The following is a 27,373-nucleotide window of genomic DNA, read 5'->3' on the forward strand; positions in this document are numbered from 1 at the left end:
TCTCACCGCTTCTTTTCTGTGTCTTAACAGTATGAATTCGTGAATGCCATTCTAAACCATAGGCGCCCCACAATGCCTTAGTCAAACCTTGACAGGTCACACGTAGGCCGCATTTGAAGAGCAGGAGCCAGGAAGGCAAGGCGTGCGTTTCTAACGTCGGTTCAAACCTACTGGCTCACTCTTAGTTCATTCACAAGCACGTGATCCCCACAAAATAAAGGTGACCATGCGCCACATATTTTGAATGAAAGCACATGCTGCGTAGTGAAAGTGACGCCAGCCCTTCAGGTCATGGTTGATGCGCTCGTTGGTATAGATTGCACCAATGACTTGGTAACGACTAGCTTCATTTCCTTTCACAATGGTTGGCTGGAGTGATGCTTCGTTCCTTGTTTTTATCTGTAACCTAAGTGATAAGGCGCGTGCCATAATGTGATAATTCGTATAGCAACTGGAATCAATGCACTTTCGTAAGACAACGCAGGAAAAAGACTGTGACGAGTAAAAACAGAAATTATTTAAATATTGTCATCATCATCACTGTCATCACCCTAATCAAGTGCACTGGAGAAATGAGGCCTCTTACGGCGTTCTGCGCAGGTACCCATTTCCTGCATCAGCGGGCTCGATCTTACGCCAGGCCTTTTTCTAATGTTATCACTTCATCTTACAAATTTTGTGCAGACTGCCAGCCATACCGTGTGTCTTTCACCCTCGCCTATCTCTGCTACGTAATGCACGGCGAGGGCAGCACCACTTCCTCTCAGCAATTTCAACCAGGATTCTAGCTGCCCACATTCACTCTCTCTCATTCATTATTACTGAGAAACTAGTTCCTCTAAAACTTATCACTCAGCCCGATTAAGGTCACGCTGTCTTTCTGTGGAAAAAAGGATCATGACGAACCAGCAGATGTATACATTATACACCGTGTTTCCAAGCCGTTCAAGCACAGTGTGTTAAAAGCCTAGAGAAGAAATACCGAAACTTCAAGAAGGAAAGGAAAGACGCTCCTACCGTAAGATGGGCGCATGCACTCAAGATTGGATTGAAGCCAGCGATGATGGAATAGGGCCATCCATTACGGCCTTTGGTCCAAACCCATCCACGCCGCTTTGGTGGCCACGTCTAACGCAGCGTGTCCCTCCCTTTTAAGAAGGAGCATAGCGAACACCGAGAAAACTAGAAAAAGAAATAATTAGTTCAGAAAGAATTGGCCGGTTATCCTCGTGGGTATGACCCATGTTATTTAGGCAGCAACAGCAGTAAGACCAACAACAAAAACGACAACAATGCTGCTTGATCCGACATTGAAAATTACAAAGATAACGACATAGGGACATGAAGGAACCGATAACAGAAAGAGACATATCAACTGATATTTGTTTGGAAGATGACCAAACATCACAATAGGTAAACCCGTTATCAACTGAGGCTAAACGACAAGAAACAGAATTCCTCAATGCCTTGTCATGTAACTAAAGACACCAGTTCAGCCTTGGCGTTGCAAACATTCCAGTGCATTCAGGAGTTTCATAATGCGAAAAAGTTTCAGTTTTCTCGCTGAATTCCAGGTCTCCACAGTTTTGATGATGGGCGTACACGAATGCTAAATGGCCATGTGGCATGTGGCTGCTTACGCGGCACCCATCGCGTTATTGTGAAGCCCACTACGGGCAGAACCAGGTCAACAGAGATGAAGAGCCTCTGATATTCCACATTACTGAGTGAACGAGGAATAAAATCTGATATCACCTAGTAGACCGCTTCACCTCCCGATGTCTCTGAGATAGAGCGACAGGGAGACTCTTTGTAATCTAAATCGTTTAGTGGTTATTATTTCTCTACATTATTGGGTCAAACATGAGTGCTTTAGATTGGATGGTAATATCTTCGAAAGATCCCGACAACTTTCCTGTATTTTTCCTTTTTGTCTGAAGTTGGCTAGAGCGTCTCTCCCCCTTCCAAAAGGCTCTGGGAGGAAGCAGCGGAGCATTGCATCAAGCCTGGCAGAGCACAAACGTGCCAACAGGGTTCTCCAAAAGCGGCAAAGCAGCAAAGACCTTAATCACGCACGAGCCTGAGTTGGACGCTAATTGCTCGCTCGTCGAGAGGCTCCAGTTGCACGTGCCATGCTCCACCCGTACTACCACACGCCGGGCTTTCGCCCAAAAAGGTCTCTGGGGTCTTCATGCTATCCCGTCCCGTCTCCGCGCGAGCAACCCCATAACTCAGTTAGCAGGCTGGCGAGTCGTCGCTAGATGCATTTTCTTTTGTGAAAGAAATTGCGACTACACGAAGCGCACATGCACGTGAAAGCTACGTTTTGTGAAGGGACCGACCAACGGAATATGTGCTTCAGGATACAAAAGAAGCACAAAAACAGCAAACTAGTTTGGCGGGCGTATGGCAGTCTCAGGAGGTAAAATTAGCTTCAACTAGGTGGATGTTGCTGCAACTACATCGAGGACGCTTTGGCAGCTATTTAACGAAGTTTGGCAGCCTACTAACTGGGCTGTCCCAGGCCACTGAAGCGCAAAGTAAAACCAATAAGCCTAATTTGCACAACAGAATGTATTCAGGCTTGGATATTTCAAATTAGCATATAAAATTTCTGTATTTAGTTTCTGTTCCAGTTTATTGATCCATCAGGGACGTAAGTCTATTGCGGTGTTCTGAAATGAAAAGTACAGTACCAGATACGGAAATTCGAATTGAACTTCTTGTCAGTTACATCGACGTATATAAAGCCAGGGGCATGAATTAGATATAGAAAGACAAGAAAAATACCACGAATAATGAATCTAACACGAACACATTGTCACAAGAAAATTACACGTACTGATGTTACGGAAGACGCAGGATAATGAGAAAAATAGACCATTGTTTTGTTTAATTTGGAATGTTCTATCACAGTGAAGGCTCAGATTACACGAAATCAAATGAAATTTTACACAATTCCGTATGCTATGTTGGAATCGAGTCGCAAACATCAGCTGGAAGGGGTAATAACTGCAGTTCTCAGGAATTGGGGTAAAAGACTCGCAGCCATTGATGTCCGGGAGTATTATCTTTAGGTGGTGTTGTCGACGACACTGCGGATGTGTAACTTTTGTTTGTGTGTCAGATAGATGAAGTGTGCGTGTGGCCCATATTAGTCTGCACAATCGCGCGAAATGAACAAATAATATATATATATATATATATATATATATATATATATATATATATATATATATATATATATATATATATATATATATATATATGTAGGCCTCGTGGGTATTCAGCTTTATCGCAGACTAAGTATCGCGTGAAGTCTTTGAGTACAAAATTTCGACACTAAACGCTTATCTGCGCAGCTGCCACAAAATGGTTGGGTTCAAAGAGAGCGGGACGTGATATCTAAACAATGTATACTAAAGCCGTCAGTAGTGTGTGACATTCCGTTATCGCCACTCCGAGTTGACTGACCGGAAGTGGAACGCGGACCCGGAAGCTGACAATGCGAGAACGTGATGTCAGGTGCAGGCGTTCCAGTGCAGAGCCAACAGGCACGATACATACCACGTTCGGTACACGTTTTAAACCGTGCAATTGTGCTTCAGAAACTTGACTAGAAACTCACCGGGGAAATGGAGGCTGCGTTTTACGACGACAGAGAGATTGTTTCTGGCTGTCCGCTATAACTTGCGTTCACGATTAACGAGAGCTCGCAAGTGGCTTCAGGAATCAACGTCAATAGGAGCAGCATTGAAGCAGCTGCAGTCGTTGCTAGACAGCAGACATTGAAAACATGCTCGTGCGATACGCGTAAGCTTTCAAAAAGTGTGGCTCTGTCATTTAAGCTTGAAGAACGTATACTAGTGATTCGCGGGCGTATTTCGAAGTTCCAGTGCTGCAGTTCGTTCAGGATCTCCGTTGTCTTAGAGCAGAGCCATGAAGCAAGAATTCGGAGGACGTGATTGACTGAGGCCTGTATGCGTAAAGCCATCTTCATAAATGCAGGAAAAACAGCGGCTCAACATGGAAAACCTGACAAGAAAAAAAATTAGTGGCGATGATGTGCTTTTCTTTCTTAACATAATGTAAACCGCGCACTTACGCACTATCCTGTTATCATCTGACTCTTCACGGGTACATCGACGTGACACATGCAACTAAAAAATACTGGCTTCATCTAAAAAAAAGATTTGCATTTTCTGGAATGACGTGCTTAGTTGACACGGAAATGAGAAAACAGGGTGCGGCACATGTCTTATTCTTGTGTTTATCGTTGAGCACTTTTAGTGCTCTTTACTCCCTAAGGTATTCCGTTGGGTTTTACATACATTCTGTATAAATGCTCCTTTACACACTTCATTTCATTATGTGCTCACAAAGAGGCGGATGTTGACAGTGTTTCTGTAGAATTTAGTGCCCACCTTTGATTTATTTTTTAAATATTTTTTTTACTGATACTGCAATATCGATATCGGTATTATAGCTGGGTTTGGAAAGAGAACTAAGGAGTGTCACAACACAGGCAAAACATAAACGATAAAAAAGAAGGGTGCAAGTTGAAGCTCTGCAGCCAGCCTCAGTAATAAAGCATTTGAACAAGATTTCAAGCAGTAAAAATAAAATACAAAATATAGCAATGAAGTGAAACAAAATGCAGTAACACACACTGGGTATTATGTTGCACGAACAACGTCAGTGATGGTTGGAACATTTCATTGTTAGACAAGTTATTCCAATCGGTAATAGCCCGTGGAATAATTGAGTATGTAAAGCAGTCATTACGGACGCGAAAAGGAGTTAAAGTTAGCTGATGTCGTCAGGTCGCATACCCAGACGATAAAAACAAGTAAATGGGTGAGTTAAGTTCTGTAGCGTTCTTTAATTTATTAGTGCGTGAGCTCAGGTCGTGCAGAACGATTTTGCTCAGGTATTGTCGACAGGCCAGTTTTAATTAAGAGAGGTGTTACCGATGTACGTCAGTAATTGTTATATATGTATCCAGCAGCCCACCTTTGGATCCTCTCTACTTTGTTTATGTTAGTCTTAGTGAATGGCTTGAAAATGATAGTCGCATAATCTAAGGTAGGCGAAACAGCATATTTGTAAGCAAGGAGGTGGTCAGATAGAGAGGACAACCATAAAGCCCTTAAGAAAAATAATTTACGAAAAGCGCAACACGTTATGAAATCGCTATGTTTATTCCAGCTCAGACTCTTGGTGGCTCAGAGGCCAAGATATTTATATTCTGTTACTTATGTGTCACATCATTAGTACTGTAATCAAACGGTAAGGCATTCTTTTTGTGGGTGATCCTCACTAATACAGTTTTGTCAAGGTTGATGGACGTTTGCGTTCATAAAACATTTTGCGTGGGAATAGTGATGTGCTGCTGTCCAGCGTCAATCGTCTTGCTTTCGTGATATGTACAGATATTTTATTATATTACAGTGTGAGGCAAATAATGAAATTCCGCCACTTCACTTCTACAACTATAGGAGGTGGAGATAACTTGAATCTTAAATCAAAATGTCCATTGAACTAAATACATTGAGCAAGTTAACACCCTTATTATGCCCTTCTTAAAGGGACAACTTGCAGTTGCGAATTTGAAGCTGTGGAGGCATGTGGTCATCTTCATCAAGTGTATATCATAAGAATGTGACCGCTTTTGCAATGTCTATGTTTAGAATGTGTTCTGAAATTCACAAACACACACTGATTACAGTCATTATCAATTGCGCGCTGCAGGACAAAATTTGTGCGAACGATATGTTTTGCGGCACTTTTCTTGAGACACTGATAACTGAAAGGAAATTTGCAGAACAGTAAAAATGGGTTGGAGTGCATGCGGCAGGCACAACCAAATTATCACTGGAAGCTTACCACTGTCGTAGAAAAAAAAGTGCACAATCACTGCGTCCTATCGGTGCTATCATATGGGGCAGAAACTTGGAGGCTAACAAAGAAGCTCAAGAACAAGTTAAGGACTGCGCAAAGAGCGCTGGAGCGAAAAATGTTAGGCGTAACATTAAGAGACAGAAATAGAGCAATGTGACTCAAAGAGCAAATAGAGATAGCCGACATCTTAGTTGACATTAAGAGAACAAATAAACAGAGCAGGGCAGCCCATGTAATGCGTACGTCAGATAACCGGCGGACCATTCGAATTGCAGAGTGGGTGCCAAGGAAAAGGAAGCACAGTCGAGGATAACAGAAAATTAGGTGGGGTGATGAAATTAGGAAATTCGCAGGCGCAAGTTAGTTTGAGGGGGCGCAAGACATGGGTATTTGGAGGTTGATGGAAGAAAGCTTCCTCCTGCAGTGCACATAAAAATAAGCTGATGATGATGATGGCCTGGAAAAAGTGTTAGCTTCAGGACATCTAGGGTGCCATCGGCGTCAAATGCTCACAGACTACTGTATCTGAGAAACAACTGGACATGTCCACAAGTTTGATGCGTATGCAGTCTGGTATTTGGATTTCCAGACGGTACAAATGTATTAGAACAACACATCTATACGTTATGTTCTTTCTGTAGGGGAGTGTGGCTGGGACAAGGGAGGGGGGGGGGGGGCGGAGAGCTATAATATAAAGCTGCTGGCAAATACGTTTACTCGGAAAACACGATCCGTAAACATTTAACGCTGACTCAAAGCGAACGTGCCTCAAGCAATGGCCAGCCTCAGTACTGTCCATTCCATTGAAGCTCTCAGGTCAAGTACTGAAGAGTAATACCTGAACCTCACATTTCTAACTAGCTACTTTGGCACTAAGATTCGAACGCAATTATTGTGTGCGCCTTCTTCTATGATTCAGCCCACAATGCCAGAATAGAAGTTTCTACAACAGGCAATCTATACATAGCGCCTCAAGCGAATGTGCTTGCTTTCTACATACAGGCCGAAATCGAAAGACCCTATACGCGCGAATCCCCGCCATAGACGCCTCCAACTGATTTATGTATGCAGTTCGAAGTTATTTAGTGCTAGCAAGTAAAATACTCAAGTATGGAGCACCGACGGTTACAGGTTCGCTGCGGCCATCCTGAGCAGTCAGTACCGTAAACGGCAGGAGAGGAAACGCTCGCTCCTTCTTTCTGCGGGGTGAATGATAGTGCGGCATTATTCCCAAGTGCTCCGTCCTCGTTCTCCCGATTCTGCGAGTATATATGGCAAATGAGGCACTATACACGCCCTCCCAGTTCTAATTCTGTAAGAAATCGAGCTGCAGGCAGCAAAGCACCATCAATTTCCAATGGAGGCGGGCGAAATTCTCTGCACAAAGGCGTACTACGCCATGAGCCGACCGTATTTTTTTCACTGCTTTAGTACTTTACACTGCGGTAATGCGTTATTGCTGCCGAGATGGGTGCTCGGCTTCACAAATCGATTTTGGGCGCTCGGGGAAAGTGAGTCGTGCTACGGAGAGAAATATACGTATAAGTTTTGAGAGAAAATACGGTGCCCCGCACCTACGAGCGCAAAATTGTGTTGATTGTACGAGACCTTGGAGGCAACCCAGGCATAACTGCGTGTCGTGAACCCGCTTTAAACACAAGAATTTTCTTTTCTTTTTGCCTCTTTCCAGAAGTTGAGTGTTCGTTGTCGTTTTCTCGTCGGATGTATTTGCGGATATACATCCCAAATGGGACCCCTGGGAATGCGCCTTCGCAAACAGAAAACCTGCTTCTGGCTGCATACGGTCCAACCTAGATAACAATTGGGTCACCTTGTATGTGCCACCCTGTATGCGCCTCGAACAGCCAACTTTGTCACTGAGTGCGTACAATTTGGTATGGGTGCATCCCTGGCCAATTCCCCAATATGAATGCTCGATGCTGTATCAATTACGCCATGGACGCTTTGTTTTTTCCTCTCCGTTACACCATGGACGCATGCCTGGAAAGCTAGAATGAAAGCGTGCGCTATGTCCAAACACGCACGCTTGGCCCGTCGCATAGCAACGATTATAAAATGTGCAGCAAGCACATCTTCTAGATGACGATGAAGAAAGAAGTTCGGGGTCGTGGTCGTCCCAGCAATTGGGCTCTGATATGTAAAGTTTTAATTCGGTGACAATCTTCTTAGGCATACTTGTAAGACCGGTAATTTTTTGGTTGATTTCCCGTAGTGGGTTTGAGCAAGTTTTCGTCAAAAGCAAAAAAAAAAAAGACTGCGTCTCTACTACGCTTCCCACATAAAACTCTTCAAACCATACCAGTCTCTAATGTAGCATCAAATAGGCATCGCCAATATACGAAGATCCACTTCACATTGATTCTAATGTCTGTCTTGTATGTGCAAAAGCACCGGATTGAAGAAGTATCAGATGGAAATCGGTCGTGAGAAGGCATGGACATTTATTGAAAACTATTGTGAAAAAAAGGAAGTATGTAGCTATTTAAATGTGTAACCACGTATAAATCTGCGTGTATGCCTGTGTCCACACATCCGATGATATAAGGGACGCTGACAAACTATATATAGATATATATGATATATACACGCAATGCCTCATGACATGACCTCGAGCGTACCGGAATCTTGGAAGAACGCTAACATAATCCTAATCCATAAGAAAGGCGACGCCAAGGACTTGAAAAATTATAGACCGATCAGCTTACTGTCCGTTGCCTTCCAAGTATTTACTAAGGTAATCGCAAATAGCATCAGGAACACCTTAGACTGCTGTCACCCAAAGGACCAGGCAGGATTCCGTGATGATATATATACATATATATATATATATATATATATATATATATATATATACATATATATATATATATATATATATATATATATATATATATATATATATATATATATATATATATATATATTTGTGTGTGTGTGTGTGTGTGTGTGTGTGTAACAAATGTGCAATAGCTGGTTTCGTACGCGCTTTCCCCAGCAGGGATGCCCACCGCTCCAGCAACCAAGCCACCGGAAACACGTTTGAAAAGCCGGAACAAAACACACTTACGAATGTCCATGGTGCAAGACAGTGCCTTGAGACGCTTGACGCGTCAGCCGCGTCGCAGAACAGTACTTGTAAAATGTGAGCGTACGCATTTTATAGCTGACGAGAAATAGCAAAGTTACCGGACGCCTTCGTCGCTTATAACGCCTCTCACCACACTGTGCCTCTGCGGTGCTGTCCCCACAAATAAATGCTTTCTTCTTTTTCGATAAGGTCGAGGACATCGTGTCTGGTGGTCTAAACCTTTTTATACTTAATGAACCTTCTGCACGCTCTGCGAAGTCAACCGTGACGGGCTATAGACACTTCGTCACTAAAATATGCAGCGTGTCTCTCGTTGTAGTGTGCCATTTTCATCGCTAGCTCGCGAAAACTTCGCGCCCACTGGCTCCCACAGTGCATGGGATCTGCGTAATTGTGTAACGATACGATCATCCGGATATAGCAAAAACGCGCGGAATGGAAATGCGCGCATTCACTAGGAATGCAAGATAAATCATATCCGGAGAGCATTTTCGTATTAAGTTTGCCACGCCACTGCTAATGTTGCTAATAAATAAACAAACAAGCCACACTTACATTTTCGCTTTCGGGCAAGTGAGGTGTAATGTGTTTCGGCAATTAGCGAATGTTAATTGGCCCTTTCCACATCCTTAGCCATTCGCGGATGGAGCCCACAAGATAATCATTAGGCAGCTTTGTGTCACACATAAGGCTGCGACGTAAAAAAGGAAATTCATCTCTTTAATAACTCAGTACTCTTGCCAGCTCTTTCACCGCTCGTCCAACGCGACGACGTCTCTCAAGTAGAAATACGCATCCGCATCCAAGGTTTCGCAATCTAAATGATTCAACAGAGAGGCTGATCTAGGCCTTTGAGCTGTGACACGATAAATTTTTAACGTTGCTTGAACCTCGCAGTCGCTCAGTCAACGTGCAGGGAGGTAACCTTGTCCCAAAATACACTCTTGAACATTAAAAATTCACAGCTTCAATTACTCCGGGCAAAAACGAGGCATCGATTTTCAGCCACACTTGTAGTAACGTGGTAGACCTCATTCAACCATTCACTCCATTTTCTTGCGCTCTTTCGCATTTCAATGTAAACAGTCTATACACATTCAATATATTTCTTTATCAAAGCTCTAGTCGTCTATCATACTGATTATTTTTAGGCCATTTAATGTTATAGATTGTCTCAGTAAGTAAAAAACAAGGCTCTGAAAAGCTACTTCCTTTGGTCCGTTGTGGCTCATAAACTAGCCGCAACTGGCTATTTTCAGAAAGTGTGCAGTCATTAGTCGACAAAAGGCGTTGCACCATGTTTTTGGAAGGTGTACGAAAATAATCTATACAAAAAGAATAAAAAAAAACTAGTGATATCAAAGGGCGGAATGTAACGGCGACTTCGAGGATGACGTAGGCCCTCGTCGGGGCGCGCACGCGCCCAACTGCAGGCATAAATAAAGTTGTCTCCAATCCAATCCAATCACCCCGCATTCGAATAACACGTGATGCTTGTGATTTACTGTTGCCCGATGGATAATTCTAGTAGCATTACCATTAGGTGCTACACGCTCATAAAAGTCAGAGTGCAATCCCCTTTGCAGCAGATTTTCAAACTCGCACTTTTCGTGAACATTTTCTTATTTCTGATAACGCTAATCGACACGAAGATGATAAAACGAAATGTGACATACTCAGCATACTCGGTTCGGAACGATTGGCAAAGAATAAAAACCTTTGGAGCGGCATCAAGCAGAGTGCGCCAGTAATCACCGCTGTATCGCTTTTGTGCCGTAGTACATTATTAATGAACGAAGTTGGCAGCCAAGTGTGTGGTAATGTCAAGGCAACGTGGAAGAAAGAAATAGCGCGGACTTCGCGGCAGGCATTAATAAAACGCATTGCTTTCTCGTCACGTCCAGCATCGAGAGACGCGGCGCTTTTGCTGCAGCCCCGACTGCCCGTGGGCTCGTAACTGATTCATTTTGTTGCTGTTGTTCGAAAGCATTCACTCCACTGTGCTTCATGTTCTTCGGTTATTGGGCTATCCAGCAACATCGACCCCTTCCTCCTCCATATCTCTTGGTGAAGAAGCACAACACCAGAACCGCCACGGACTACCTTTCTCCCTGTACAGAGTGTTTCATTTCATAAAGCCTTTTCATCTTAGTAGTTCATTTATAATGCATTTCATGAGGTGCATTTGTTCCTTGTAGGTGGTGTACAGCATCCGACATCTGTGACGTATTTCCGGCTACCGCAGTCGCTTCCATCGCATGCAACCAGCACGAGCCGAGGCACAGCCTTCAAGATCTGTATCAGTTTGTACAGAGGGCGCCACCACTGCGATGTGGATTTGGACACCACCTATTGAGAATGGGAGCGATTCTTGGTTGCCACAAGTCGCAGGCGTCATCATCGACTTCACGTGACTACCAAAAGTATGAAATATCACTGCAAACATTTTGCATTCTTAAGAGAGCTGGTTTAAGAGCGAACTGTTGATGAGGGCCGGTAATTTGAATACATTTAATAGCTATCATTGTCATACTGTTCTTTTCTGGGTACATGTAGGTTCAATCATTTTAATAGTTTTCACTGTCAAACTCTCCTACCAGATATTTTTTTTCGAGCCTGGTGGCCACAATGACACAGCATTGAATTAGTGGTTTTCTCATTGCAGGTGTACTTCTAGCTCACTGTCATGCACATTCATTTTTTTTCCATTGCCTTAAAGGTAAGGGTGTTCCCATTGGACAACTCAGCACTCATAAGGGCGCAAAATGTTTTCTTCTGTGTACTGTCCAGCAGGAAAGGTGTGAGTAAAAGTATAATTTATTAATGGGTGCATTTGTACCTAGAAAGACAACTGACAGTCAAATCACAATGATATGGCTTGCATGGTCATCGGTCATGGAAATTGATCTCGCAGGTCAATAGCTTCCGGTATATGATACCAAAAATTTGGCAGGCAAACACAGACCCAACAAAAGGGAAACCTATAACACCAACATTGTTTTGTTGTCCGCTTCCACCTTCCTGTGTCCTTGCACGCCCACCTACCTATATTTCTTGGCACCTATCACAACCAACTAGCTAAGCATTTTGTGCTTTAACCTTCCGAATGTTTATATATGTGTCACTGTAGATTCCGGAATGATCACTGTATATAATGAAAAAAAAAAAACTGTGAAGAGGAGGATAGCCGAGTTGGCAGCAGAATTGACAACGCTGTGTGCGAGATGGACTAGCGCTCGTGCGTACATTCCAGGATGTTGTACAGCAGTGTTAGAGATACGCCGACAATCTCATAGAGTTCTGTGTCTTTCACCATTGAACGGGTGGCAGGATACACGTGGAAACGTGGCTAGAGTAGCCACCTCTTGCGCCGAGTGATAACTTGATCACTACTACAGCCTGGGGAAAATGAACGCCAACATAGAGTGAAAAAGTGACACTTGCTAGTACAGAGGCATACATAGAAATTGTTCCATTAGGGATAAATGCATTAAATCACTACTATAGCAGGTGCAAAGAAATTCCCGTTTAATCGGATTCTCTTGCACTACGTTTCACCTTTGTAAAGAAAGTGAAAACTTTCATCAATATGCCTGCAGCACGAAGCTACAAAGGAAACCTTTCCGGGGTGGTCGCCCTACTATCTGAGCTAACATGAGGCTATTAAATCGCAAAGCTCTGTAGCTTCGTGCTAAACTCATGTGGATGAATCTTCTTTCATTTTCGTAAACAGTTTTCCACCTTCCTTTAACCCAGTACTGCCCACTTCACAACAACAATTCCCTCTTCACTCTATACAATGGTAATTCACATGTGTTTATAACATTGATAGATTGTCTATTAACAAATTCTTTTTTCTTCTATAGAAGAATTCTAGACGTTGTGCATAGGCTAGTTTATAGACAGACTTATGGCCTTACAGTTCTCAAAAAGTAGTCTACAAAATGTCTATACACTGGTGTATGGCCAGTCTGTCTTACTGTCCTAAAATTTTTATGCAGTACCGTTTATTGAATGTTTATAGGCAAATGTCTATAGGATCTACTCTTTATATACAACATCGCACTTCTTATTTAATATTTCTTATAGAATGTCTATGAAAGATCCTCAGAGTAATATATACCGGGTCCATAGACTAATTCAACTTTTGTAAGGGTCTAAGACTTGCGCCGAACTGCTTTCCCTTGCTCAATTTTGTTTTGATATTATTAATGATCAGTGCTACCCTCACGTCACTCCAGTGTATGCGAAATGCGGCAAACAAAGTCACATGAAGGCCACTGATGCTCAAATAACAAAGGTAGCATTTCACTTGCTTTTGCCGTAAAAATTGATTGTGACGCATAAACCGTATTTTCTCTTGACCAGAGGATATTCTTCACAATAAAGTCCGTTCATTCTGACTCTGCACGAGGAAAGAAAACGTAATCTATCAGAAAGCACCTTTCGATGATGACGTAAAATACAGACCAATCACTTATTCCCGCGTAACGAAGCAACAAGCGCTACATTGTGTTTTAGTCGAACATTCATAGTTCTTACAAGTCATCTCACCCCTTTTGGAAGGCTGGAAGGTGTAATGCCCAGTCAAGAAACAAACTGTGACCTGTTTTTGTGCACTTCATATTGTTGGACAACCGGGCTAGCTGTATGTATTCAATGAATCGAAGCGCAATTAACGGCCCACGTAAGCCGGGACATGACAACAGCTGCATGACATTACGAGTAAATGCAAGTGTATGTATGTGACCCGTCTACACGATCGAGGGTATTTTAAGAGACTGATTCCTGTTTAATTTTGGTGTAATGAAGGCTTGTTCTTGCATATATAAAAGACATTGATTCCAAGTAAAAAGTAGTGAGCGCGATGTAATCAGGAAAACATTTCGTGAATGTTACGTACTTGGAAAAGAAGTCAGAATAGGGCATACTGGGGTAACAAATAAAAGCTTTTACGCACCAAAAAATCCAAAGTAAATTCGGGCATTGGCCTGCCAATGCCATGTATAAAAGCTTGATTTCTTCTTCATTCGGTGGTATATGACGTGTAAGACACATCCCAGCTGGTGTTTTGTCGGGACGGAATTTTTTTTACCGCGAAGCTGGTACGGGCCAGTTCCCCAGGATCATGTCCATGTGTAGACACAAAACTGCCATCATCGGGATTGGCTCCAGTGTCATTGTCTTCTACAGCTGGCTCGTGGAAGAAGACGACCGGTCCCAGCGGTGGCGGAGGCCCATGTTCGATATTACCAGGGGCCCACATACACAGCTTCGCTGGTCATCCTTCTTCACAGAGTGGAAGGGCACTGAGTTTTTTCGGTATGACTTCCTTCTTCCATGATGCAGAGAGTTTTCCTTGAACCCTCTCTTGTTCCGGCCATTCCCTCGCACCCGTCAGAGCCGACACCGATGTCCACTTGTCTCCCATCTTTTCACCTCTTCTACGCGCGTATCGATTCATCTTACAAGAGAGGCAATCAAGGAGGACGCGGTTTGTCGCGAGTCACCGTCAGCTTTGGTGAAACACAGTACTCAACAAATGACCGCTTGGAGACGTGGGCCGACAATTTATTTCTCCTAATCATTTTCTTGCTTTTTACGTTAAAATATGGTTGCAATGCTTTTCCTTACCCAGTGCCTGAGATAGAGACTTGTCAGTTACCCTGCATAAACTAGAACTTTCTATAAAGGGCCAATGAAAACTGCGCCGCCCTCCCAAAACTTTTATAGAACATTTGTCAGGTTTCTACAGCATTTCATGTCTTCTATTCGCTTTTTATAGATATTTCGATGAGTGGCGTGCATTATTTTTGCAATAGTACCGAAACAGAGTTCACCTTCGTGTGCAAGGCTTTACGTTTGTGCAATGCTTGTGGGGAAAAAGGTAATCTAATTCCCTACCAAAATTGGGCCCACTAAATACAAAAACTAGAGCATGACATTCGCAATTACCGCTGCTTTGTGCCAACCGTATGAACTATACATCTGAACATCTCCTATCTTATAACCCCCTGTAATTCCAAGCCACTGGAGGTTCTGTGCTTTTTTTTCGCAGCACCGTTTCTATTACTTTATGAGACCACTGTATATCGGCTATACACATTGAACAACCTGCTCGACTGTTCGTTTGAATACGTTCGAAAACAAGCTACATCCGTTCGTTCTCATGACATACTGGTGATTGTCAAGCATAAGTTATATGTAAACGTACACCACCTGTTTTGTGGTGCTAAAGGTTCAGGACTGCGCATCAGAGGAACTACAATTACCGGTGCGTTCACTATTAGAAGCGATATCACTGAGTTAAGGTAATCATGCTAGGTGACCTTTGTAGGAGATATGAGTGCGCTTATGCAGGATTTAGGTGAATATATTGAGAACAACAGTTCTCTACTGCCGGATATGTCAGAAAGTTGTAATTATTAACAAGGCGAACAATTGTCATGGAGAGGTAACGTGGTAATGTGGAAGTAGGCAGTCAAGTATCGACTACGCCTTAGTCTCAGAAGCCCTATGCGAAAGGCCATTCCAAATGACGTTAGATGAACATGTAAAAGGTAGCCTGGGTAGCAATCATAATTGTACAGCCTCAAAGTTTGTGGTAGACCCCGATGCATTACATGAACCAATAGCAGCAGAATGCTTAAACATTACTGAAAAGCGAACAGCAGAGATCGCACAGCGTACACAGAAGAAAATTGGGGCACTTCTTCGCACAGCCGCCTCTTAAGGCAAGGAAATGGTAGACGTCGCGCAGCAGGCAATCAGACAAACACGACACAATATGGTTGGAGTAGAAAGAGAAAACCACAGAAGGTGGTGTAACGAGGAAACAAAGTAAGTTACAGAAAAGCTTAAGTAGCCGCCGAGGCATCATAGAGAAGCCAAAAAGATTAGATTGCACGCAGTAGAGATGCTCCTTAGATGGAACAAGTACCGAGAAAAGAAAATGGTGACGGGAAGCTCGCGCAAGAAAAAAAAAATGCGCACAAGTGAATTAAGGGTGCATGACATTTGTAAAAGAGACAGAGGCGCAATAAAAAGTTTCTGGGACGCCGTACGGGCACTAGTAGTACGAACTAATTAGTTCTAAATGTTTATAAGGAAAGAAAATGGTAACGTCTTCAAAGGAGATGACATGCTGCAGTACATGATAAACTTTATTATTGATAACTTCGACAAGAAAGAAAAAGCATAGTTGAGGCTCCACCAGGTCCTGCAACAGAAAAGCCTGAAAGTCCAAAATTTACCATGAAAACTATGACCTAAAAAATCAGCAGAAGATTTCTTTATTAGTTCCGCAGCAGGACTACACATTATCTTATTACATCTAATTAAACAGCTGGGCATCAAGACGAAGGCACAGCTGACTTGTACCAAACATAAATCATGCGTTTAAAGAAAGAAAATCCCAATTGGGTGGCGTGAAAACAGGATTAACCTCATAAACAAGCGCAAAGGTGATAAGGATAAGACGAGCTATAGACTAGTTATAGCAGCACCGCTGATATATAGCATAGTAATGCAAGCCAGAAAACTTGAGGTGTCAAAATGGCAAGCAAAAAAAAATGGCTGTGGCTCAGCTAAGGTTAAGCCCAGGATGCGAAGCATACTAGCCTTTATTTTAACGCGACATCGTTAAGGAGCTCATGTCGCAGAAAAGCCGGTGTCGTCGGCGTCGGCTCAGGCGTGCGGCGCTTGCTCAGGCGCACATTTCGTTGTCGCGCCGAACGCTGCGTTGCTCGACGCTCACCGCGTCCGATGCGGGGGGCGACGCCGCGAGCGACGGCGCGAGTTGGAGCGCCATTTCTCCGCTGTCATGACGTCACGGTGTCACGTGGTATTGAAGGCGACACCGCCGCGCCTGAGGAGCTGGGTTGAGCTCTCGTAATATGCTTCGCATAAAAACATATCTTTTCAAAAGAGCAAAATAGCCTAAGACCAGGCAGACGCGCATAGAATAATATTTTTGCACTAACTCACTGTAGAGATATTTGGATAGGCCAATATTGACCTTTATGAATAGCATGTGCAGATAATAAGGGAGCTTGCAACAGCGGAGACAGGGAATTGCTATGTGATATCCTTTAGCACGAAGACATACATGACGATTTTGTGAATCAACTGAAGAATATATATAGGGACAACCGAGTACAATTTGTTTGGGAAGGTCGGAAATGCAATGAAGGTATGAAGATATGGAAACCATCCCAGGACTGATTTACTGTTCGTACTTTGTGTTAGGGGTGTAGAAAGATGACTGCAAATAAGTGAATTAAATTTTCATTTATCTTGCATCCATTATGAGCAAAGCGTGCAGCACAATTTACCGGGAACGATATATGTGGGCAACATAGTGCTACTGGCCGAAAATGCAAGGCATTTGCAAAGACTTGCAAATAAGTCTGGCAATGAAGCGACAAGTCTAGGTCTTAAGTTCAACACAAAGAAATCTATAGCTATTGTCTTGAACGGAGAGACAAGTGATGACGTCGTGTCAATCCAACAGCGAGTCATATGCATATGCGTAGTCAAGCAATATAACTGCGTTCGTGCATACATAAGCGAAGGAAAGGCCTACCGAAGCATCCACCAACATAATATAAGAATGATGGAGAAGCGGAATGCAGCAACATTGAAACGTAGAACACTTTGGAGATAGAAATTCCCAAATAGAGGAAAACTTCTTTGATATGTATAGAATATTAAAAAGCATTATTAAATATAGCTGGAAAGTGCACAATGTGTGTAAAAAATTAGAACATACTAGACACTGAGCAGACTTAAAAAATCACAAACTGAAAGTTTCTTTACAAACATGAAAGACTCCCTACTATTCAGGCAGTTGAAGCAAGCTACGCACAACTGGCATATTTCCAGTTACTAAATTCGATCAAAGCTTGGTTTTGACATTGTTCTCCTATTGCGTAATTGCAGTGTCACGTTAAGTTTTACTCGTGTCCTCGCCGTACCAATATTTTGAGTTTTGCAAGATGCGAGCTTCGGAAGCTCCTTGATTCGCGAAATTCTCGACAGTTTGGGAATTTACAGTTAATGGCGTTTCACGGTTGTTTGCAGTCAACTTGACCTGCAAAAAGAATTGCATCTAGCATTTTGGGATGCTTTTGAAAGTGCTTATCGCCGCGTTCATTCTACGGTCGCTCTTTTTTGACGCACTGCCCCATAAAAGAGAAGACTCATAAGCCCCCTTTACCATTTAAAACCATATTGGTATACACGGGGACATACGGGTGTTCGTACAAGATTATGGACACAGGGAATATGGTTCGTGCAAACGTTTAAATTGTGTACAAAAAGCGTGTAACTGTAAAGCAACAGAAGAACAGAAACAAAGCGTGTATCATACCTAAGGCTGCTGCAGTTCAAAGTAGCGGTTGTGTTTCTTTGTAATTATAACCATGTACAGCGTAGAAAGCACCTACTATTTAACAGTAGGCAAGCCACATCTCATGAAGTTCAATAGAAGTTCGAAATGTCGTCAGGGTAACTGGAAGAGTATAGGTGGCTTTTGTAGTTTTGTGTGCCATTGCACTCTTGAGATATTAGATTACCTTAGCTCTTTATCACTGCTGAGTGTTTCATCATTAACTTTAACTGAATTGCCGGCTGGGGAAGGAGCAGATCCTACAGTGATTCCATGGTGCTGAACTTTATCTTGTTTCTTTACTGTAACTCTGTAAGTCACAAGCCTGTGGGGATAGTACTGTGGAAAATATCAATCAGCTGAGTCCATTTCTATTTCTAGATGTGAAACGACGAAATAGGCTCAATATATCTAAAGGTGTTCTTTAGAAACGTCTGCCATAAGCTGAAACATATACTTTTGTCCAGTACCTACTTCGTCCTTGTGAAATCTCGCTTCTATTACAGGGGCATTCACTGAACTCAAACCCGGTCAGAACAATTTCCTCTGATCCTGTTGTTCAGGTCTCCTATACGGGAGAATTTAGTCAAAACGAAACGATAGGCGGCGAATATCAGTTGATTATGTAGCTTCTGGTGATTCCTTCACTTCAATAGTTTATACTTTTATATCTTAAGTAGCTTCTCAACCTGTTGTACTCCAACTCGACAATTTCATTACACGGAGCATTTCTCATATGTCCTAAATAATTACTGATTACGTATGCTACACTTCTATCGCAACTGTGAAACAATGCTCTTACAGTAGCAACTTTTTATTTAAGTTTGCTTTTGACACTCTAAACTAAACACATAAAAATACAAGCTGCTGCTGATTAGGTCTTCTATTTCTTTATTACTGTTCTTCAGAATTGCAAGAACCCTTTGCAGGGAAGTAAAATACACCTAAATTAGAAAGAAAGACATCAAAAGAAGAACGCTTCAACAGTAATCAATAATTAATTTCTCTTTTCCACGCATGCCGAAACATTTCTTTCGCGAAGTGCACCGGTGATTCCTCGCGGAAGTACAATCTTACCAAAAGGTCCCTTCTTCCCCTCTTATATTTTTTGTCCGTCCCACAGCGGAACTTTGTGCTGGGTTTTCGCTATTTATTTCGCCGCGAGTAGTGACCAGTAAGCGAATACATGTTTTTTTCTTTAGAGCTCAGCTCCTAGGCGCCCGTTCGTGCGGCGAGCGTCGGCGTAACCGAGCGAACGAGCACAGCGAAGGATGAAAGAGCGAACGCGAAGAGCAGCGGGGGATGAAAGACGCGAGGAGGAAAGTGCAGTGGAACAATGAGGCGGAAAGCGGAGGAGGAAGGTACGGCGAAAGCGCGAGAAGAAAAGCGTTGTGCGGCGACGACGGCTACGAGATGGCGCCAAAGTAATCATCATCATCATCAGCCTGGTTACGCCCACTGCAGGGCAAAGGCCTCTCCCATATTTCTCCAACAATCCCGGTCATGTATTAATTGTGGCCATGCCGTCCCTGCAAACTTCGTAATCTCATCCGCCCACCTGACTTTCTGCCGTCCCCTGCTACGCTTCCCCTCCCTTGGAATCCAGTCCGTAACCCTTAATGACCATCGGTTATCTTCCCTCCTCATTACATGTCCTACCCATGCCCATTTCTTTTTCTTGATTTCAACTAAGATGTCATTAACTCGCGTTTCTTCCCTCACCCAATCTGCTCTTTTCTTATCCCTTAACGTTACACCTATCATTCTTCTTTCCATAGCTCGTTGCGTCGTCCTCAATTTGAGTAGAACCCTTTTCGTAAGCCTCCAGGTTTCTGCCCCGTAGGTGAGTACTGGTAAGACGCAGCTATTATACACTTTCCTCTGGAGGGATAATGGCAACCTGCTGTTCATGATCTGAGAATGCCTGCCAAATGCACCAAAGATGCGCCAAAGTAGCGCCAAAGTAGCGGCTGTCATTTGGGGATGTGTCGGCGGCGGCTGCTGTGAATTGCGCCCACATGTAACCCACGCAGTGCCTCTCGCGAACTCCACATTGTACTCGCGGACAACTTTTTTATGCGAAGCATATTACGAGAGCTCAACCCAGCTCCTCAGGCGCGGCGGTGTCGCCTTGAAACCACGTGACACCGTGACGTCACGACAGAGGAGAAGTGGCTTTGGCTCAACTCTTGCAAGATGGGCTGGGTGGGAATCGAACCAGGGTCTCCGGAGTGTGAGACGGAGACGCTACCACTGAGCCACGAGTACGATGCTTCAAAGCGGTACAAAAGCGCCTCTAGTGAATGCGGTGTTGCCTTAGAAACGAGCTGTTTCTAAGGCTCAGGCGTGCGTCGCTTGCTCAGGCGCACATTTCTTTGCCGCGCCGAACGCTGCGTTGCTCGACGCTCACCGCGTCCAATGCGGGGCGTCCAAGGCGAAGCAGAGTAACGCATGAGTTGTTTCTTCGTCTAGCCGAACCAAATATAGCCAAGCAACAGCAGTTCACCAAGCTAAACAGTGGTTCAACAACTAAAATAAAGGCTAGTATGCTTCGCATCCTGGGCTTAACCTTACCTAAGCCACAGCCATTTTTTTTATTCGGCTATGAAGCGAAAGCCACGGCGGCGAAGCTTCTGCACATGACTGTATTCGTACGCAACGTAGTCCGGACGCGCTCGGCACCGGTGTCGGTTTCGCCAACCTCGCACAACTTCTCTGGGAAAGGCAGATACAATAACTCGGCGGGAATCAGTGTTTATTCCCATACGATATGTACCAAGATCTGAACAGCCTGCGTCGGAGCTCCGAAGCAGCCGTACGGCAACGAGCCACCGGCGCTGCCGTCGGTAGAGCCTGCACAGCAGTCGGCTCTCACTCGTTTCTACGTGCCGATGGTTGTGATTTCCAGTTGGGCTCGCTTGGGTTCTGCGCAGACGCTAGAAAAACTTTTTTTTATGTGCTTCAACAGTCTTTAGTTGCCAAAGTTAGTCAGCAGCCTGTCAGGGGAGTTGATTGTCGGGACAGCAAGCGACGAACACTCATCAGAAGACGCGGGCGACATTTTGCGTTTGATGAATGTGCAACGTGCGACGGTCTCGGGTGTGCCAAAACTCTAAAGAGCAAACTAAAAGATCAATAAAATACCAATAATTGACTGGTGAATGTTACGTATTGTTTCAAACTAGGTGCTGTAAAAGAACAAGTATTCCTTCCTATTTCCCACGTAAGAAACCGCGAGCAAAACTGCGGGACTACTTCCAGCAGCGGCGAAAGACTGCGCTTAGTTTTCGTAGCCTTTGCTTCATAGCCAAGAAAAATCTGCGAGTATAGTGAGGCAGTCTAGCCTCGTTTGGCTCCGTTTGCAACGTGCCGGACGAGAAAGACGGTCCCCACCAGCCAACATATCAAGAAATGAAAACAGGCGCATAGAGCTGCGCTCAAATTTCGCAGTAGGTAGTATCCTAATCCTGGATAATTTTTTTTTTCAATCTTAAACCATGATATCTAGAAATAAATTATTTCGCTATATTGGACACCGCCACTCCGCATTCTAAGCCACAAAAAATCCATATTCCGGCAAATCAGTACTCTGCCGTTATTTTGTTGAATCACGTAGTGCCCCCTTTACTGCCCATTATTTGTCAAAACGTCACCTCAGAGTACAAGCTTACCGCACACGTTTTTTTTTCTTCAACTTAGAAGTGTGAGATTGATACGTAAGAGGGCAAAAATAAAAAACCAGTGCAAGACTATATCATAATCAAGCCTACCTTTTTCGTCGTAAATATATTTTCCTCTGCGTGTACTTTGGAGGTCTTAGTGAGACCGTACGGAGAACCCATAAACTATTTAAAGTAGAATCCAAAACAGAATTTAGGAAACATTTAGGGAACTGTGTATGACGCTAAGGCCAGGTTAGAAAACATTTCCTTAGGAAAAATAAATGTAAAGAAAAGAAAATGTATTTAGAGAAAGAAAGAAATGAAGTGTTAAAAGAATAGGGGATGAGAATGAGTATAAGTGTCTACTTGTTGCCGGCTACGCGTAGAGATACATTTAAGCCTCGGTCAAATTTAGCAGCGAAATTCAGCGCTCTGGAATAAATCATTAACACAGTTTAATCAAGAGCCAACACTTCAGTTAAGGCATAAATCTGCACTAAATTTTACGAACATACCGACACATATCCTTACAGGCATGCACGTCAAAGCCAACACTCGTGTTATAGTTCATAGTTGATTGTATTTTTTTTGTATTTAGGAAAAGGTATTGTTGTCGCACAGCATGATTTTTTTCTTAATAAAACCACAGAAATATAATACTAATTCGCAGGCTTGCATGTGGAATGCTGAATACTTACGCGCAAGATGCCATTACGTAGTAGGTAATGGGGCAAAATGCGGTGTTTGTAACGTAACTTCAGTAGTCCCACAAGGTTTCGTGTTAGACATATTTATCAACGATATTAATCAAAACGTGCTATTCCGCATCAGAATGCTTGCGGACGATTGTACTCTGTATAATGACATAAGGTCAAACGACGGCTGCTGTCAGCTTCAAACCGATTTAAGAGACACAAGATAGAGAGTTCCAAGAAAAGAAAAAAAAACTCATGCTAATATTTTCGTGTAAGCCACTTACCGAATCAGAGATGCTTTTTCAAACCAAGTTTGTAGCCCTGGCTGGCAGGGTGTTTAGGGAGCGTCAGTGCAGCCCGATCCACTATACACTCACTCTCCTACGAACACACAGGGTGACACTTCTATCAGCACCATGACACAGCTACGGATGAATGTGAACACACAAATGAGACCATGTCTGCCACAATTTCAGGTCCCGTCACTGTGAACTTCAATGTTGGCATTGGTATCTTCGAGGTTAAACCTGGAGAGATAACAGAAAAAAAGAATTTGTTGCAATCAATGTGTGCTTCAATAAATGGGCAAGGCTTAGTCACTGCGATGAGAAAGTTGGCAAGTAGCAATCAGTTCTGACGGCATATTTAATGCAAATGTTAGATCATGGATGCAAGGTGTGTACCTAGATAATTCAATAGACAAAAGCTCTAAACTGTTTATCCTATGCACATACTATTATCCTATGCTGGCTTGCTACTTCCAATTTTTTAGAGTAATGTTGCAATACCGGTTTTCGTTCGTGAAGATTGAACATGCTCAATCAGACTATGCACTTGGACGCTTTATGTTTACTAGATAAAGAAGCGATACAAACTAGAGAATAAAATCGTCTATTGAGGAAACTGTTGTGACGGTAAAAGGATTGAATAGTAGCTTTCAAACGATAATATTTACTGATCCAGCACAAGTTGTATGCGATTAGCAGATTGAAGGTATTTTGAACAATCTTCACCGTAGCTGATAGAGCAGGTGTAATGGTAATAGAGTGATGTACCTGACATCATTGTCTACAACAGCAAAACGTTTTTACCCTGCTGGCGGTATAGTAGGTTTAATTCCACATACACTTTATGGTAAACTTAAGAAGAAAAAAAAAAACCCTGAAGAAAAAGTGGACAGCACACATCAGCGGCAAATTAATACAGGTAGTATATACAGTGATCTTGACAATGATCAATGATACGAGTACATTAAGAAGAACGCCCTCTCTATTTATACTTTTCAACTCTTTTTCTTGTGTTCTTGTCTTCGAGATTTTAGCAATATTTCTAGCACCGCACAGTCCTCCGCGTCCAAAGAGGTGAGCAATATTTTGTCTCGTATAGAGATGGGAAGCTCCTGTTCCCGTTACGTCCTGCATGTAGTTTGTCATATGCGCCAGCTTCTCACATGTGCCAAGAAATATGGCAGAGACACTCAAAATTTTGACCCTTGGAACAAGGATTACGTCACTGGGCAAAAAATAAAAGTTTCCTTGCATGAAGCCTTAAGCCAGATGGACTTCCAACAGCAACTTCTGGCTTCACCGGGACCGATGAGACGCCTTATTCGATTACTTCATCGGGTGCACGCTGAAAAACTCGTGCCAGCAAGGATGAGATGTGTTTCGTGACTATGTAAAGCATCTGTGTTTGATGCAACGTGATATCTTGTCTCGTCTTGCCTCGCCTCGTCTTGCCTTTCATTGCCTCATCTTGCCTGCCTACCCGCCTGTCAGTGTGTCTGTCTGTTTCCGTCAATTGCTTTCTATTTATCTTAACCTATGTATGTGCATCGGTCTCTATCTATTTTGCATGAATGTTTTTGTTTATGTAAACGTGTAAGTGTAAGTAAGCATGTCTGTCTGTCTTTTTGTATGTATCTACTTGGCACACCATTGCCGCAAATTTTCTGCACATCGCTACGTGGCTTTTTGTACACGTAGAATACTCAGTTGTAAAAATGTGAAACATAAAAAAGACAAACTCGATAAAACGAACGCAAGAACTGAGAACTGCCACTAAAAAAAAAATACTATTTTATTATGTTTTTTTCTTTCTTTTTGCTCCCCCGAAATCCATTATAGCAGCGTGACAGAGAAGCTAGTAGCCTTTCATGAAATCGATAAGTCTGCCAGTATAAATTAACGCAGAATATAACCCTACAAAGACCTGCGATGCATTTCCGTGGACAAATCGGAAAGAGCAATGATGAATCAATACCGTGTTCATTGCAGGTCAGATTACCTTGCTTGATAGACGCACACTGAGGCAATGCATATCAGGAGACTCTCTTACAAATGCGTTTCGTGTCTTTCTTCTATTTCTGGTTTGCAAGCGGAATCGATGACGTATAGTGGTACCGAAACGAGCACGTTGCTAAAGTAGGCGACGTCGCACCGCAAAGACGTAAAGAAAAAATAAACAAGCGGATAGAACATGCGCTTTGGCTCGAAGTTTCAATAATGAATCCAAGCCACGTATATAACCAATATAGTTCAGTTCTTCTTTGTTGATTTGTTTCTGCCCGGGCGTTCCCTCTCCTACAACAGAGCAAGAAAACTTTCTTTCTGACTCCATCATGACTTTGTATAAGTTGCCTGTCCTCATGCTGCTCTCTATAGAAAGAAAATTCAGAGGGTCTTGCAATAATAATAATCCTAGGTGACATCCTAAAAAGCCACAGCTGATGCGACGACAACGACAAGGACGACCACATAACGGCAGTCATCATCATCATCATCATCATCATCATCATCATCATCATCAGCCTGGTTACGCCCACTGCAGGGCAAAGGCCTCTCCCATATTTCTCCAACAACCCCGGTCATGTACTAATTGTGGCCATGCCGTCCCTGCAAACTTCTTAATCTCATCCGCCCACCCAGTACGATAGTACGGGTGGGCTGTAATGGCAGTGCGATAGGGCAATGGCCGGTACGAGCACCATGCTTATACTTCGCCGACGGGGTATGGAATGCGCAGGGAACGTGTCGTGTGACGCCTTCCTTACGCACGATCAAGTCTCTCGTGCAGTCAATAACAAACGGTATTTATGAAATGGCTGTACAGTGGCCTAGAATATACCCTATAAGTAGCACATACTATGTTGATGATGTATTAAACCTATGGCGAGGTCATGCGAGGTGAGTTAAGCGCATAAAAGTTGAGTTATTCAGGCTGATACACTAAGAGATGGTCGCCGTAGCACTAATGCTTAACCACCTCCCTTAAACGCATGAGCATGCAGGGAATGCTGCACAAAGTGGTAGTGTCGCAGCTGCATCCTCTGGTGACATGCCGTGCTAAGGAACTGATGGGCAGGCGATGCAGCAAATGAAGGTCACGTGGCAAGCTGCCTAGCACGTCACGCAGCCGCAACGGAGGCTGGACCGTTGCAGTCACTCAAGTGACGTTTGATGTCGTTTAATGTTAAGATAACATGATGACGTTTGATGGCTATATGTCTGTACACAACATGCAGCGATAGCCGATGCGCAGCAAGATGTAAACAAGCCCTTTATTTACCCGACGTAGTTTATAAAGAAGAAAATATTCCTTATTCGACTTGAACTTTTCGAATATTCGATTCGATTTGGAGCTTTTACTGTTAGAGCACTTCTAAAAATAATGTACAAAAGGACATATTTGCAGAGGCGAAAACACAGACTGTGCTTAAATGCGGCCCACACTTGCCTTCGACAGCAATGAACTGAAAATGTATTCCTACCAATGGCTGTACAGTTCGCCCTAAGCCATCGTTCTATTATTCTTTGCAGAAATTCCTCGCGTTCTTTCTTTTGTAATTGGCATATATTTTAAGCTTCTTTCACAAGGTGAAGTGTTTATTTATATGTTTACCTGACAGGCTACATCGTTGGAGCATTAAGTGAAGGGGGATGCAAGGTAGCTACAAAAGGAAAGAAAGCATCACCTGTAGTGGTTAACGCAACATAAACAAAATATTAACAAAACGAAGAAAGGCAGAAATGGGGCATCAAGGTAGATAATATTTAATGAAACAAGAAAGAACGAAAATAAAAAGAAACGAAAAAGGTTCGCGATTATTCATAAATAGATATTAATTCGTCCGTAAACTTCTCATAGTGCCGAATGCAAACAACTTCATCGGAAGGACGGTTTCGCTGTTCATTTTCACGCGAATGAATTGCAGGCTGATGAATTGAACGCAATAGTGCTACCAAAATGGAGCGTGGAGCTCCACCTGATTATGTAAACAATGCGATCTGTGAGCATGTCTCGAAAGGGGGAGAGTGGCCGCATTTTGGCTAGAACACATTTCGTGAAACGAGCAAATGGGGGCTGTGCTTGGGCGGTATTCTAAGAAAGGGAGGGCAAAAAATGATTTTGATCAAATCAACAATGGTTTCGTAAGAGCGACACTGGAACTTCTACTGTCATATCCATAGACAATAAAATTAGCGGCGGTGTGGTCCTGAATATATTAAAGAGATTACATTATATGTCTTTCGTCATGGCCTCTGCAGTAAAAAAAAACGGTCAACTAAGCATTGTAGATTTCATAACACTCCCAACATCATCATAGGCATTCAAAATA

At 43.1% G+C, this 27,373-nt stretch overlaps 1 protein-coding gene across 1 annotated transcript in view; it reads right to left on the minus strand.

Annotated features, from left to right (window-relative positions):
* The window catches only part of LOC135911495 (achaete-scute homolog 1a-like), a 465,355-nt gene that overhangs the window by 68,981 nt on the left and 369,001 nt on the right, over positions 1 to 27,373 (minus strand). Inside the window, exon 5 of the transcript XR_010567361.2 lies at positions 23,040 to 23,282. The gene's annotated coding sequence lies outside the window, so the exon portion shown is untranslated. The remainder of the gene's footprint in view (positions 1 to 23,039; positions 23,283 to 27,373) is intronic.

This window comes from Dermacentor albipictus, chromosome 10 (genome assembly GCF_038994185.2).
Source record: "Dermacentor albipictus isolate Rhodes 1998 colony chromosome 10, USDA_Dalb.pri_finalv2, whole genome shotgun sequence".
In the NCBI taxonomy this organism is placed as follows: Eukaryota; Metazoa; Arthropoda; class Arachnida; order Ixodida; family Ixodidae; genus Dermacentor; species Dermacentor albipictus.